Source organism: Aquarana catesbeiana, linkage group LG06 (assembly GCF_042186555.1).
Source record: "Aquarana catesbeiana isolate 2022-GZ linkage group LG06, ASM4218655v1, whole genome shotgun sequence".
NCBI classification, from domain to species: Eukaryota; Metazoa; Chordata; class Amphibia; order Anura; family Ranidae; genus Aquarana; species Aquarana catesbeiana.
In genome coordinates, this window is record NC_133329.1 from 75817360 (window position 1) to 75829441 (window position 12082).

General features: G+C 43.8%; 1 long non-coding RNA gene across 1 annotated transcript in view; it reads left to right on the forward strand.

Annotated features, from left to right (window-relative positions):
• Positions 1–961: 961 nt before the first annotated feature.
• The window catches only part of LOC141148634 (uncharacterized), a 165603-nt gene continuing 154482 nt past the window's right edge, over positions 962–12082 (forward strand). The window contains exons 1-2 of the long non-coding RNA XR_012245237.1: positions 962–1031; positions 3142–3262. This is a non-coding gene — a long non-coding RNA (uncharacterized lncRNA). The remainder of the gene's footprint in view (positions 1032–3141; positions 3263–12082) is intronic.

Here is a 12082-nt window from a genome sequence, read left to right on the forward strand (position 1 = left end):
GTGTGCTGTCCACCGCTTCCAGGAAACAGATATGCTCCACGGGGACATGCATCTAAGTACAGGCCCATAACTTTATTGGCGAATAATAGTAAAGCAGATGCAGATTTCCAGGACTGGACTAATAAATGTTTTTAGTAAAAGGCAACTGGTGTTTTCTATTAAACAAGGTCTAAATGGGCCATTGACAAGCATCACAGTTGAACTTAGGAATGTGTCCTTGCAAAGTTAAACTAAATGAAATCCTTTCTTATTTTTGCTTGGGGATAGAGTGGAGAGGGATTAGAAGTCTTGTCAGTTTTTGGGGATGTCTGCACCCCTGATAGGGTGAAGATACCTCACAAGTTTTGCCAGTTTCTCCTTCAAATTTATTCACTTCCTGTCACATAGCCAAACAGGAAGTGAGGGTAAAACCCTACCAATGTCTTTCCTTGGGGACACACAGGTCAATCTAAATAGTTTCCCTATTAGGTAAATTACCTTCTATCACTTTGCTCTGTACACCCCAAATTATGTATCTTGGACTTTGGGGTTTATTTACTAAAGGCAAATCCACTTTGCACTACAATTTCACTTGGAAGTGCAGTTGCTGGAGATCCGAGGGGGACATGCAAGGAAAATAAAAATAGCATTTTTGCTTCTACATGCAGTGCTGTATTTCGGCCTAGGCCGACAAGGCCCAGGCCTAGGGCGGCACTTTGCGGGGGGGTGGCGAAAAGCCCCCCCCGACCTTCCTCGCCGAGTCCCGGCTCCCGCGGCCGTCTCCCGCATACATGCAGCTCCCGGCGGCCGGCTTGCTGCAGCGGTACTGTAGTATGGTGTATCGGCAGCGACAGTGTGCTTGGTGGGGGGGAGGCAGAGCGGCCGGTGACTGTCTGCATGTAATTGGACTGGCAGAGGTGGAGCCTAAAGCTCTGTCTACCCTCCTCCGTGCGGCTTTTGCTCACTGCATTGTCTACTGGGGCAGGGTCTGTCTGATGACAGGAGGAGGAGGAGAAAGAACCACGAGGGGAACCCCCTGGCCAGGACAGCAGGTACAATTGAATAAATGACTCTTGCTTTTGTAATGTGCGTGAGCCAAGCAGCCAATCTGTGCTTAATATGGAAATGAATATACAGATCATGCTATTGCAATAAAAGTGATCCATGCTACAAACTCATTAAAAAGTCCACCTTTAGTGAAAGTTCATGTACTGCACACCTCCCAACAGTCCCGGATTCTGCGGGACAGCCCCGGATTCGGACTTATGTCCCGCAGTCCCGCTCAGCTGAGCTGTTTCCCGCATTGCCTCCACTGCCACTCACTCTTGTAAAGTGCAGGCAGTTTTCAAGGCCAGCTAATAGATTGACCAATTTTCATTTTCGGGGGCCCATCCTTCCATCAGTGGGGCCCCAGGTGGCAGTAGCAGAGCGGGAACTATTTTTTTTTATGTAGGGGCGGAGGCAGCTAGAGCCGCATTTGGCGACAGTTAGTTTAAAGTTCCGGCCCCCAGCCTATCTCTCCCTGGCGGAATGATATGGAGGGGATGCCTGTCTGCCTCACTCTCTCAGGAAGTGTTGAGAGCAGAAGGCAGGACTGCAGCCAGCGGTGACTGTAAAGGAAAGGTACGTGGAGGGTGTATGAACTGTTCAGGGATTATCATCTAGGCAGCAGTGGCTGCGGCAGGGGCACAGAGCAGGGACAAGGGGGAAGCAGAAATATGATGGCAACATGTGAGCTGGGGGTGCCGGGTGGAGCGTTTCTGCCACTACAAGGCTGACAGGAGTAGTGACAGCGGCATCATTACTCCTGTCAGCTTAGCTCTGGATGAGCAAAATCAAATCAGGAGAACAGGAGAGAGTGCGGAATGTGCTCTCATTCCTCTCCAGCTTCATGATGTCACTGTAGCACCCCTGTATTGCCACTGTCACATTGGAACTTTACAGTTTTGCTTACCCACCCTCTCCTTCCCCACCACTGACAGCTCCAGCTCTGCTACTCCTCTCCCTGCAATCAGTGATTCAAGTCCCCCAGCTCTGATTACTGTTCTCCTCCCCCGATGGCATCTCTGATCCTAATACTCATCTCCTCTTCACTGTTATCAGTCACTCCTATCCCCACACAGCAGACCTCCTTTCCCTCTTCACTAAATGCCTGCATTGCACCCTTTCCCTGCCACAAGTTCCTGATAGACTCCTGGGCTCCTCCATTCCCCAGATACTTCTCCTGTCTACAGCCCAACTCCCTCCACTTCACACTGTAATCCAGCCTGCACTATCTCCCTCATAGCTGTTTTCATCCTAGGCTTAGGATCCCTGTCTATGGATTTCATATCCCTGGATCACCCCTCCTAACACCCCCCAGTGCCTGATGTAAAGGGGGACTCTTGATGTCAAGAGAGACTGCTGATGTAATTGTAAACTACTGATGTTAAAGGGGGACTACCAATGTTAAAGGGGGACTCTGATGAGAAAGGGGCCCCAAATTTAAGGGCCGTTGCAGATGTAAAGGAGGACTCTTGCTGTAAAAGGGGACTCTGATGTGAAAGGGTGGCTCTTAATGTAAGGAATCTTCTGATGTAAAGGGGAACTACTGGTGTGAAGGAGGGGACTTTAATGTGAAGGGGGCATTCTGACATAAAGGGTGACTAATTATACCTCAGTCCGTGACTGTATCTGAGTGTATACATGGTGTATATTTATGTCAGTGGGCCTATCACTCATAGAGATTTGGGAGTATTTTGTGGTATTTTGTGGGTACAAGGACTGCAGACGACTGTGTACAGTATATAACACTGTAAAGCCGTAATAAACCCAAATTTAAAAATGTAATATATTGCAGCTTAGTAATCATTAGTGGCTGCATTCGGTTTTTTTTTTTAGGATTTTCACCTGGTGATCTGGTCAGTAACACACCTCCTGTATTAGTGAGATACAACTCTGGATGAAAGAGCAATGGGGGCACCTTTGAACAGCAGCATTGTCAATCTGGAGGGAGGGGAGTGTTAGATGGACCAGAAGATTTAAATACACTAACACTTTATAAGCAATTCCAGCAAACATATTTTTTCTTTCAGGATCTTACATAAATAAAAGCTGATCATTGTAAGCACCCCTGTCAATGGTAAATGGTTTGTCTCTACTCTCTAATGGCTACATCTGCAGGACAGCTTGTTCTTTTGAAACACAAAAAAAAACATACTGGCTGGATCACCAGGTGAAAAAAGAAGAAAGCCTAAAAAAGAAAGAAAAAGAAAACTAATGCAGCCATCACATCTAAGAATTTGTAAGTTGAAATATAATAAATGTTTGCTTGTGGGTTTAATACCGCTTTTAGACTCTATTTAACCATGTTCCTTTAAGCTACCTCAAAATTCAACGCATTTAAGCCACGCCCATTATTGTCGCGATGCTCTCCGCATGTCTTTTCCATCCCTAGGTGTCCCTCATTCTCAAGTTCCAAAGTTGAGAGGTATGTGTACTGCAAAGTTTGCAGTACATGAACTTTCACTGAAGGTGGACTGTTTAATGAGTTTGCAGCATGGATCACTTCATTGCAATAGCATGATCTGTATATTCATGAACTTTCACTGAATGTGGTCTGTTTAATTTCAGCATTTGAAAAGTGTTCCATGCATGCTGAAATCAATGCCAACTCATTAAAGAGGTTGAGGCTGCACTGATTAGGCGGCACTCTAAGGCTAGGTTTCCACTAGTGCGTCCCCAAAGTCGCGCGATTTTGCCGCGATTTTTTACCGCGATTTTACCGCGACTTTTTACCGCGATTTGAAGCAATGCCTGTATCTATAGACCTCAAGTCGCATCAAAGTGGGACCAAAGTAGTGCAGGGACTACTTTGAAGTCGCTGCGACTTGAAGTCACACAGATATGAACGGTACTCATTGGAAATCATGGGAAACAATTTGTCATGCGACTTTTCAGTCCCAAGTCGCATGAAAAGTCGCACTAGTGGAAACAGAGCCTTAGGCTACTTTCACACTGGGGTGGGCGTTGGCGGTAAATGGGCGGTGCTATTCGGCCACTAGTGGGGCGGTTTTAACCCCCGCTAGCGGCCCAAAAAGGGTTGAAACTGCCTGCATACGGCGGTTTGGCGGCACTGCCCCACTGTTTTTAATGGGCAGGTGCGCTTTAGGAGCGGTGTATACACCGATCCTACAGCGCTGCAAAGATGCGGCTTGCAGGACTTTTTTTTACCGTCCTGCAAGCGCACCACCCAATGTGAAAGTCCTCGAGCTTTCACACTGGAGAGACAGGAGAGGCTCTTTACAGGCGATATGCAGGCACTATTTTTAGCGCTATAGCGCCTGTAAAGCGCCAGAGTGTGAAAGCCTTAAGCTCCACTGATAAGGCAGCACTGATATGCTGCACTGATGGCCACTGATAAGCTGCACTAATGAGGCTGCATTGATGGGCACTGATGAGGCTGCATTGATGGGCACTGGTGAGGCTGCATTGATGGGCACTGGTGAGGCTGCGTTGATGGGCACTGGTGAGGCTGCATTGATGGGCACTGGTGAGGCTGCATTTATGGGCACTGGTGAGGCTGCATTTATGGGCACTTGTGAGTCTGCATTTATGGGCACTGGGGAAGCTGCATTCATGGGCACTGGGGAAGCTGCATTCATGGGCACCGGTGAGGCTGCGTTGATGGGTACCAATGAGGTTGCATTGATGGGCACCGGTGAGGCTGCATTGATGGGCACCGGTGAGGCTGCATTGATGGGCACCGGTGAGGCTGCATTGATGGGCACCGGCCAGGCTGCATTGATGGGCACCGGTAAGCCTACATTGATGGGCACCAGTGAGGCTGCATTGATGGATACTGATGAGGCTGCATTGAAGGACAGTGAGGAGGCTACACTTGGTACCCACTTTTAATGTGGAGAGAAGAAGAGGTGGAGATCTAAGACTAAAAGGTGGAGCCTAAAAAGGAAGGTGTGTAGTTTACAGATGACAGGGCGGGTCATAAACGGAAAGGGGTGTGACCTTGACAAGAAGGGGTGGGTCATATTTAAATTAGGGGTGTGTGAGTTTAGTGAGGCCTAGGGCAGCACGAAACCTAAATACACTACTGTCTACATGATTGGATGATTAAATCACCAGTGCTTCCCCTCAGATTTACAGCGAGTACACTTGTAGTGCAAACTGGATTTGCCTTTATTAAACCCCAAAATACCTAATAATTTGGGGTGTACACAACAAAGTGATAGAGTGTAATTTGCCTAATGGGGACACTAGTTAGATTGACCTGTGTGTCCCCAATGAAAGACATTGGTAGGGTTTTACCCTACCACCACCTGTTTGGCTATGTGACAGGAAGTGAAGCCAATTTTCAGAAAAGGGACACAAAGCCCAACCTAAAAAGGCAAGCAGGGGTTCTAACACTCAATTCGTTTCCCTCAAATGCCCACAATTAGAAAAGGATTGTCTTGAGCTAGATTTTAGCTCAGTTCTCTAAATCAGTGCTTCTCAACCCTGTCCTCAAGTACCCCCAACAGGCCATGCTTGCAGGTTTTCCTTCATCTTGCACAGGTGCCTTAAATCAGTCAATGGCTTGGTATTTTGGACAGCTATTTTAGCCAAGATAAATTCCCAAAACGTCCAGTTGGGGGTACTTGAGAACTGAGGCTAAGAACCACTGCGCTAAAATGGAAAATTGAATACTTACCTCTCTGTAATTTTCATTTCTTGGTGCCTATCCATGGCAACATACACACAATCCATGCATATGCTACCATAAAAGCACCAGCAAAATGACTTTTAGACTTTTTTTGCCATGAAAATCAGCCTAGTTAAGCTGCAACGGGAAAATCTGTTCCATGAAAATTGTTTGGGGGGGAGGGGGGGGGAGTGTAAAATGCATTACTTGGATTGAGCATGCATCTGCAAAACAAGTAACAAAACACATAAAACATTAAAATTTGCTACAAATTTTATTGGTCAACAAAGAAGGACTTGGAAAAGAGCAAGGAAAGCAAAAAACACGTCTGTTAAATTTGAGACACTAACAGAATATGGTTTTGAGGTCTGACCATTTTGCAGAGGAAATTAACAGGAGTTAAAAGGACAGCGCCCACAAACGGACAGTCTCTTAAGGATTTAAACATTAGTCACAACATCTTGAGGAAGATTTTGCAAAATAATGCAGCACGGACAATTAAATCAAAGTGAAACTAACAACCTACAAACGACACACATTGACAAATATTTCTGGGAAAAATATCCCCCCCCCCCCAAAAAATAAATACAAACACCATAAAAAATACTTGCTCGAAAACACATCTGTTTTGCAAAGACATAACAAACAAAATACAAACAAAATACAAACAGAAAATACATGTGTTACAAACTCTATAAGGACACCCAAATGTACTCTCTTGACACACACGCGGCTGGTTTATATTCTAGTTATTGCCCTTAAAATGGGTATGGGGGTCCAGGTCCCACCCTGAGGGACATATATCAATGTCACCAATTTTGACAACCACCAAAATGAAACAAGGAGAAGTGCCTATAAAAATGCTAAATTGCTTAAAAGCTAGTAACTTGGGGGGGGGGGGCTTACTCCTGTAAAGTGGTGCATCTGTAGCATGTATCCAAAATGCTTCTTCCAAGATGTACGGCTTTAATTAAACCTAAAGATCTACATTGCAGCTGCAAAATCTTAAAAAATAAGTTTAAAAAAAAAGGCCTGCCCCCCCCCCAATACATACAAGGCCATTTGTGTCTGTTAAGGCTTTAAATGAGAACCCCACATGAAAAAACCCTCCCCAAAATAAAAAATATTGTGCCCCTCCCAAACACTAACAAACCCCTAGCCAAACACACAGCGAGCCAGCCCATGAAAGGGGAGTGGAAGCTTGGGGGCAGGAGGGGCTCGGGCACCCCAAAAGTCAACCACCTTGTTCCCATATTCAGGGGGACAAGGGCCTCTTCCATACAACCCTAGGCTGGGGTTGTGGGGGGCTGAAGACAGGGGGCTTTACGGAATGGGGAAAGCCCCTTTAAACTAGTGGGTACAAGGTGGTTTATGGTTTGTATTGGGCTGAGCCCAACATGCCCCAAAGGCAGGCTGCTATGTAGCGTGCATGTGGCCTGTATGGTTCAGGAGGGGGTTGGGCGATCGCTCTTCTCGCCCCTTTCCTAGCTGTACCTGTTGTATGCTCTGGAAAAAGATGTGGTTTGTATTGGTGAAGGCAGCTCATGGCCTTTTGAGAATGGAGTGGAGTTCCCCTTTAAAAGCAAAAGCTAGCCCAAGGAAATCATATGTATTAGAGGGGGAAGGTTAAATGCCCTTTTAGGCTTTAAAAAAGGAACTAGAGGAGAGAGAGTCTTTTTACATAATTCTAACAAGGTACATGTCACATGTTGGCAACATAACACTCTAACATGACCTGTGTGCAAATCTCCTTAAAAAAAAAAACATAAAGGTGAACCAGCTTAAAAAAAAAAAAAATTGACAAGATTAGAGGTGCGCCTGTTCAACCCATGCAATTGCATGTACATTGCTTAACATTTACTAAGATTTTGGCCGCGCAATGAACAAACTCATGTGAATAAGTGTAAGAGCCGCTTGCGCGTGCGCAGTGCTTACATTGATTTCACGCAGTTCTAAACGCACTTGCAGGCGCAGCAGGCTATCTCTGAAAAAGTTACTTTCTCATTCTATTTTGGGCGTATTTGTTACTTGGGCAGTTGTTACTAAACTTCCTCACATCACCCCATAATATTGGCACCTCCATCTTCTGTTAATATTGAATTGGAGATGCCGTGTGCCATGTCCATAGTGGCACACAGATTGCATCCTCCCATGCGCTGAGATCGCTATAGTAAATGGGGGATTCAAGCTCTGTTACCAGCGCACCATGTCGTCAATATGGAAATATGCGTTGCGCCTCTCCATGCGCCTCTACTGATGGCGCACGGCTTTCGTAAATCACCCCTCCAATGTTTATCAACACTGTTCACATGCCAAATAGAGAGCTACAAAGTATAATTGTTACTTTGTACTTACTCTGTTTAATCCAGCTTCCATCTGCAGACAATGCCAGTTAAAGGAGAAGTCCAGCCTGAGCTCGTTTGGCTGGGCCTCTTCTATGGGTCACAGGAGTGCAATTAGTTTTGAACTCCTGTGACCCATTCTCAGCAGAAAGCGAACTGAAGGGGGAGAGGAGAACTTCCGCTTGGATCGCCTAGGTGGCCCGGGTGGAAGTGGGAGTAGGTACCTGCAGAGGTGGCTCTTTAACCACTTGCCCACTGGGCACTTAAACCCCCTTTCTAACCAGACCAATTTTCAGCTTCCGGTGCTCTCACATTTTGAATGACAATTAATCAGTCATGCAACACTGTACCCATATGAAAGCTTTGCCTTTTTTTTTTACACAAATAGAGCTTTCTTTTGGTGGTATTTGATCACCTCTGGGGTTTTCATTTTTTGCGCTATAAATGAAAAAATTCTAAATTGCAAAAAAATGCATTTTTCTTTTCTTCTTTCGTTTCCTTTATAAAATTTAGCAAATTAGTAATTTTGCTTCTTAAATTTTGCCCAAAATTTATACTGCTACATATCTTTGGTAAAAATAACACAAATCAGTGTAAATTATTTGGTCTGTGTGAAAGTTATAGAGTCTACAAGCTATGGTGCCAATCATAGAAAATTGATTACACTGATGTACTGACGGCCTGTCATTTCTTGAGACCCTAACATGCCAGGAAAGTACCCCCCAAATTACCCCTTTTTAGAAAGTAGACATTCCAAGGTATTTAGTAAGATGCATGGTGGGTTTTTTGAAGTTGTAATTTTTTCCCACAATTCTTTGCAAAATTAAGATTTTTTTTTTCTTTTTCTTTTTTTTTCCACAAAATTGTCATATTAATGGGTTATTTCTCTCACACAGCATATGCATACCAAAATTACACCCCAAAACACATTCGGCTACTCCTTCCGAGTATGGCGATACCACATGTGTGAGACTTTTACACAACCTGACCACATACAGAGGCCCAACATTCAGGGAGCACCATCAGGTGTTCTAGGAGCATAAATTACACATAAAATTTCTTGACTATCTTTTAGGCTGGGTTCACACATGTGCGGTGCGAATTCCAGCTCCGTTTTCTCTGCGAAGAGAAAAAACCATCTGTTCAGTGGTTCCTCTGCATTGTAGCTGCGGATCAGTGAGCGGGGAGAGGGGAGAAGTGTAGTGAGGAGAAGGAGAACATTTGTGTTCAGAATGGATTGCATTTTCAAATCAGATGCGTTCCCATAGAAGATAATGTGCTTGTAATTCGCACCGCAATGCCCAGAAAACGCACACGTTTTTTGGGCAATGCGCAGTTAAAATGGAAGCTGGGAGTTGCTGTGTAAATAAAATACAACAGCTCAAGCTGTTAAAAAAGGCAACCCGACACAATGTTTATCAACACTGTTCACATGCCAAATAGAGACATACAAAGTAACATTGTTACTTTGTACTTACTCTGTTTCATTCATCTGTAGATCAAAAGGATGAGCTTCCATCTGTAGATCATTTCAGTTAAAGCAACCTGCCAATTAAAAATGTGTGTTTTTCAAATAAAATTGGTCTCTGTTTAACCCCCTAATAACTCATGCCCTGTGCACACGGTCTGACTTTCCGACGTAATATGTGCGATCAGAGCTTGTAGTCGGAAATTCCGACCCTGTGTGGGCTCCATCGGACTTTTTCCATTGGAATTTCCGACACACAAAGATTGAGAGCAGGCTATAAAATTTTCCGACAACAAAATCCGATCCTTTAAATTCCGATTGTGTGTAGACAAATCCGACGGACAAAGTGCCACGCATGCTCAGAATAAATTAAGAGACGAAAGCAATTGGCTATTGCCCTGTTTATAGTCCCGACGTACGTGTTCTACGTCACCGCGTTCAGAGCGATCGGATTTTCCAACAACTTTGTGCGACCGTGTGTATGCAAGACAAGTTTGAGCCAACATCCGTCGGAAAAAATCCATGGATTTTGTTGTCGGAATGTCCGATCAATGTCCGAATGTGTGTACAGGGCATAAATTTACCCTAATCACTTTTTTTTTTTTTACTGTTTTTTTTTTACAAAGTAACAATGTTACTTTTTATGTCTCTATTTGGCATGTGAACAGTGTTGATAAACATTGTGTTGGGTTACCTTTTTTAACAGCTAGAACTGTTGTATTTTATTTACACAGCAACTCCTAGCTTCCATTTTAACCACTTTAAGACCGGCCTCTGGTAATAATACTGTGGCACAGCGGCCAGAGCAGGTTCACCAATGAATATATACAGTATGTACACATGCGCACTGGCGCGCCCCCTGGGGCATGCAGTGCATTGCTCCCATAACTGCTATATCACATGATCACAATGTCATCTGTTAAGGATGTGGCGGCCGGCTTCCCGGCCCGCTACTTCACGACCAGCTATTCTTCACACAGAATTCAGATCGGATTGAAAATTTGGAATTCGGGGGCAGGAGGCGGAGCCTAGCGGAGCAGACATGCATTGTTAGAGCTCCACACCGCTGAGGAGAGACGAGAAGGACAAAGCGGAGCCTGCAGGCTCAAAAGGTATCCATTTGAACCTTTTTGCCCCAGGGAACAAACTGTGAAAGTTTGGGCAGGAAATATGGTACTGGGAGGAAACCGTGGCAGAAATAAAAATCACCTCACAAAGAGCTCACAGGCACTCACTGCAACTAAAGCAGCTCCAGTCACCTCACAAGATACAGCATCAGGGCGCTCTCACAGACAGAAAATGTCACAGCAAGACTCTCCATTTGAGTCAGATACAGAACAAATCCTCTCACAAACTTCTCCACAAGCCTCCTCAGTATCCCCAGTAATATTATTACAATTTGAAAAGATGCTTCATAAGGCTTTAAAACAAACCTCAGACCAAATAACAAAAAGCCTAACCAAAGAAATAAGAGAGCTGGGAAACCGCACCGCAGCCTTAGAAATAAAAATGGATGAAATTGAAATTAGAACCCAAGAAAATATAACCGAATTGGAACAATTAAAAAAAGAGAATTTATTACTTCAAACTAAGCTAGAAGATTACGAAAATAGAGCCAGACGTTCAAACTTGCGCATAAGGGGAATACCTGAAACTGTGACAGACCTGCAATCTACTATTACTGCTCTATTACAAGAACTAAAGCCAGATATCCCTATTGAACGTTTAGAACTGGACAGAGTACACAGAACCCTCACAGCCAAAAAGAAAGATGGACCCCCACGTGATATAATCACAAAATTTCATTATTACAGAACGAAAGAACAAATACTAATTGCTGCAAGAGAAAAAAAGGAACTTAATTTTCAAGGACACAATTATCAAATTTTTGTTGACCTATCCCAACTTACTATTACTAAAAGAAGATCCATGAAACCCCAACTAATGGAACTGCAACGCCACAACATTATGTATCAATGGGGCTTCCCCTTTTCAGTCAGATTTAACTACCAAGGTACAATTTACAGAAGCAGATCAGCAGATGAACTACAACAAACCCTTTTAAAATTAAATCTGACAGAACCCACAAGCAGCAACACTCCCACACGCAGAAGAATGGCATCATCTTCACCTTCAGGCAGCACCCAGAAAATTTCAGAACAAAATGGGAATCATCAATCTCACAAAAGAGGCCGTTATGCCACATCATCCATGGACCAAGACGATTCAATGGACTGACATCCTAATTCCTGATATCTCTTCATTTATTATACTAAGAGATGGTTCACTATAAAAAACCTATATTTATAACTGAATGTAACTGCATTATGATAGTCACACACTGTGTGGGATCATGTTACATTCCAGTTATATTTCTTATTACTTCTGATTCATATAGCCTTAGAATATATAAGTGAAATAAGGAAATTCTTGTTCAGTTATATATTATCAGGTAATAACAATAGATTTATTACTTTTTAGGACAAATATGTTCAATAATCCAGAAGTAATGGAAGCTTTTTCTTTCTTTTCTTACAACAAATATATTATTACCTAACTAGTTCCTAGAACTATGTTTTTGTTTATTCTAATCTGAAGCAATACAACCTCAATTTT